We start from the raw sequence: 4889 nt of genomic DNA, 5'->3' as shown, positions 1-4889 counted from the left end.
GCTTATACATGACACTGCAGTGTCGGACATCGTGACTGAAAATCAAGATCAACTGTTGGATAGTGATGGATAAGTTTAGAATTAACTCCACAGTTCAGATTAAAGAGTTGAAACTCCAATCAAACAAGGAAAACTTGTGTAAGAAATCATTTATCAAGCAGTACAGTTAACAGTAATCCATCAACAATAAGATGATAATGCAAGAGGGCAAAATGCACTAAGCGACCAACTGCTAAACAAGATCGGTAACTCCAACTTATCTTGCAATATTCTAGTCGATCAACATGAAACATCTTCAAATCTAAACAGATGTTATCTCATTACAACCCCAAGCTTCACATTGATACCAAACACTATGCAGTACACACCTACTTTCTCTGCTGACAAATTCTTACACTCACATGTACCTCGGATGAAACGTAACAGGAAAAGGAACTCGACCCAAATACAAAAACCAGTAACTAAATTCAACTGCCTTACCTGAAACAAGAACATCATTCAAAGAACCTGAAACAGCAATTCACATTACAAAGCACTAAAAATTTTAAGAAAGAAAATGAGAAAATCGATCATACGATACGGGCAGTGAGAATTGGGCTCTACATCAACGGACCCGAAATACGATGCCCATTGCAATGCCGACAAGTAGGAATGCGATTACCGAGGCGAAGTACAATGATGGTACTGAGGCATCGCCATTTTCCTATGTACTCTCACTGTCGCCTGAGTTGAGTTACCAACTGTATTTCAGGATCTCAACTTTGGGATACCTCAACTGATTGATTGATTGATTGATAGGAACTTCTCCAACACTGGATTTTTGCCCATGTTGATCAATGATGATAGTATTGATTAATGAGACTGAAATAATTTAGGGTTTTTTTCTCGAGTAATTTGGGTTTCAACCTGTGGTAGGACAGTAGGGCTCAGTATAATTAATATTAAGTATTATTATTATTTTCAATTGAATTTAATTTTTAAGTGCTAAAATGTGGAAAATAAAAAATTAAAAAATTTAATTGTGTAATGATCAGGGTCAAAATCCACAAGGCCTCCTTGGTCGGGCGAGCTGATCCTCCAAGTGGTTCGAGATCGGTATCTCTCCCAAACTGGTGATTGGACCGTAAGAAAAGAAGCAGATCGTTAGGCTTGTTGGGGTGACCCCTATCTAAGACCCTCCGATTTTTAAGTCAGTGTTTGATTCTGTGGTCGTGGAAGTAGGTCACTTAGCGAACTGGAGAACTAAAGCGACCTGAAAGTAAAAACTGGTGAAGTCAACGTACCATTAATGCACTGACTGGGGAAATTTATAGAGAGAAGCTGGGGGGGTCTGGTTGGTCCAATGCGCGTCTTCCATGTGTCTCGGGTTCTCGGATTTGTGCCCTTTTGGGGGCAAAATTGTCCTTTTCTGCACCAATCAAAGTACAGGGTTCTTTAGGTGATCATCTTCTTCCTAATTCAACTGGTAATGACTTCATATATTTATGTTACTGAATCTCTATTCTTTTGCAGCCTCAATCATAATGGATGCTCGGATTATAAGGAGGATTCATGCAAAGAAGGCGAAGCAAACAACTACTCCGCAATCAGACTCCCCACAGCCGCTTATTAGGAAAAAATTAAAGGGAAAGGAGGTCGTTGCAGCGTCGTCTAAGAGGAAATACAGGTTCACATGACTTAGTCCCACATTATCTCGGAAGAAAACCAATACGTCGCTTCAACAGTGGAGGAAGCTGAGGGCCTGAGCGTAGTGGACGAACTCACGACCTGGTGGAATGAGGCCTAGGTAGAACTCCAATCGCCTTCATATAAACCTGCTGCAATGGAAGGCGAGAGACTGTCACCCAACTGGGTCATCTCTAACCAAAGTTTAGTGTTGAAGACCCTTACTGGCCAAGACTCATGGGAGTTGTACAAATCTACCATTTTACCCCGCGACCAGGCTCTGCTGACCCCTATGTCACACATTCGGGTTGAATAGAATTTTGCTCATTCCCTCTCTCAGGTAACATTCTTTCATAACAAGTCACAAACCATCCTTAGATTTATCGGCTTATCCTTCTCGACCATTGTTTGTAGGTCTCTGCTTTTGGCCATCACCTCTATTTGAAGTGCAATTACTAGCGACATGAGAAGATGGTCGCTGATAAGCTGCTCGAAGAAAAGAATTCCCTGCTCGCGACCTGTGAAAAGGAAAAGGCTAATCTCAAGGCACAAAAGATTGATCTTAAAGCGCAACTGCTGGAGCTTAGATCGAAGTTCGCAGCTGCTGTGGATTCAGCCAAGGCAGAAAGTTTCTCTTCGGGTCGAGTAGCTGGGTGAGAGGAGTATCTATTTTCAGATGAGCATCAGCATCAGCTCGAGGTCGCTCGTGATCAAGGTCGCGAACAGTACTTAGCATCCGGCGATCACAAGAAACTTCTGACTCATATGCGATTGCAAGGAGCTCGAGATTTCTTGAAGTCCTCTGCATTTCAGGTGGCTGTAGAGATCAAGTCATCAGACTATTTGATGCAAGGGTTTGATCGTTGCATCTCTCAAATCAAGAAACTGAAGGGGTTCGCAGTTGGGTTCGATACGAACTGGATCGACCCTACCTTAGATGGTAATCTCGCAGCATTTCCTGAAGAACCCCCCTTGAAGCATGAAGATGAGTTCGCAGCTCTATTAGATGAGATCGAGAAGATGGATGCAGAAGATGAATAGGATAGTATATTTTAACTTTGTAGTTTTATTACTTTTGTGTAGATCGCTTTGTTACCAGAATCTGTAAAATACTTCTCAAATCAATGAACTTTTACTTCACATGAAATTCCCTTGCATATCTGTACTTCGAAAACTTCCATTGAACAAGCAGAATAAGAAACATTCCCTTGAATATAATTCATCCCAAAATAGGAGAAAATAATTGATTAGGTGCCTTTCTCAGGTAGATCTACCATTACCTGATGTCGCCTCAGGTCACAATTCTTTTGGAGAGATAGGATCGTGTCTTTTTCATATTGCGTATTATCATAGTCTTTTTCACACATCGAATTTACAAAGTTTATACCTTTTTCAGGTCAGTCTTTTTTAGGCTCCAGGTTGCATTCTTGGATCGCATTTTTATCATGGTCTTTTTTAGACACATGATTCCACCTTTCTCAGGTCGCGTATTGTTGGTCTTTTTCAGACTTAGGGTTGCATCTTTTGCAGATCGCATATTTAGTGGTCTTTTTCAAATGCCAGATTTCGCCTTTTTCAGGTCGCGGTCTTTCTCAGATATTAGGTTGCACCTTTTCAGGTCGCATTTTGATGGTCTTTTTTAGACATATGGTTTCACCTTTCCCAAGTCGTGTTTTGATGGTCTTTTTCAGACACTTGGTTTCACCTTTCCCAAGTCGCGTTTGTCGGGTCTTTTTCAGACACCGGGTCGCACCTTTTGCAGCTCGTATAATATTTTATCGCAATGTAAGTCACCCCAAAAGCAGTATTTATTTCATGCAAACATTCACATAGAAGCAAACGCTCTAAAATATTGCAGTTGGATACATAATCCAATAATTTATAATGTAAGTAAAGTAATATCCTTGCAAAAACTAATATCTTTAATGAAAATAATAGAGATATAGGCGTACCTACTTTTCTGAATAGTTGCCTTCTTTATCGAAAGCGTCGTTCTCCATTTATTCTATCAAGCTCCAATTTCTCCCTACTCGATGACCTGGCTCGCGATCTACTTGGAGATCCTCGATCTCTACTTCTTCCTTTGAACACGATCTCACTGAGGTGCCCCTGCCGAATTAATCTTTCAATCTCATCCTTCAGCTGGTAATAATCCTCCGTGTTGTGCCCTCTATCTCTATGGAACATGCAGTATTCCTTGGAATGATGTTTTAGTTCTACTAAGCCATTGTAGCAAATCGCCATCTTCAACCATCATCATCGCTTGTTCTCTGGAGGTGATCAACGGCGTGTACTTGTGGTACTTTGGTTGGATAGGTCTCTCTTCATCTCGCCTTTGCCTATCTCGACCTCGACCTCGACCTCGACCTCCTTCCCATTTTTTGTCCTTGATCGCATTCATCTCCTCCTCATTGATATACTTACGAGCTAAATGCATCAATTGTTCTAGATCTTCAGGAGGATCTCTTGCTAACTCCGACACGAACGGTCCTCTCATCAATCCATGTATTAATATGCTCGTCATCATAACAATCTGCAAATCCTATACCTCTAAGGTCTTGTTATTAAATCTATCAATAAAATTTTTAAAGGATTCATCGCTTCCTCGCCGGATTGTGAACAAGTGGGTCGCTGATTTTGTCAATTTCCTTTTGCTGGCGAAGTAAGATGCGAACTTCCGTACCAGTTGCCCATATGATCCGATGGTTCCACTCGGAAAGTTGGTAAATCATTCTTGTACTTTTCCTGTCAAAGTAGTCACAAACAACTTTGCATTAATAGAATCCGTTTGCCCGTACAAATTCATTACCAATTCAAATGCAGAGATGTGCTCCCGTGGGTCATTCGATCCGTCGTATTTGGGTAGGTCGGGTAATCGAAAGTTTGAACCAACAACTTTGGTCGGAATTTTGTTGGTGAAAGGTGAGTTCATATTCTGCTTCACCAGGTCGCCTCGCTTCTTCAAGTCATCTATCTGTTGCTTTAGCTTTTCTATCTGCTTCCCCACGCTTTCCACTTCAGCTCTGGAGATCGTTGGTCCCCTCGTCCTGATGTTACTAGATGCTGCGACTGACCTCTCTCTTACTCGGCTAATTCCTGGCATCTGCTGTCTGTTCCACCTCATACGACCAGCTCCACGTGATTATCTGCAATCGTTTTCCTCTGTTCTTCAATTAACCTTCTCCTTGATGGTTCCCCGACAATCGATGAAACCATTTTGCTTT

This window comes from Sesamum indicum, linkage group LG5 (genome assembly GCF_000512975.1).
Source record: "Sesamum indicum cultivar Zhongzhi No. 13 linkage group LG5, S_indicum_v1.0, whole genome shotgun sequence".
NCBI classification, from domain to species: Eukaryota; Viridiplantae; Streptophyta; class Magnoliopsida; order Lamiales; family Pedaliaceae; genus Sesamum; species Sesamum indicum.
The sequence above is the reverse complement of the archived record's forward strand: the minus strand, read 5'-3'. Positions refer to the sequence as shown.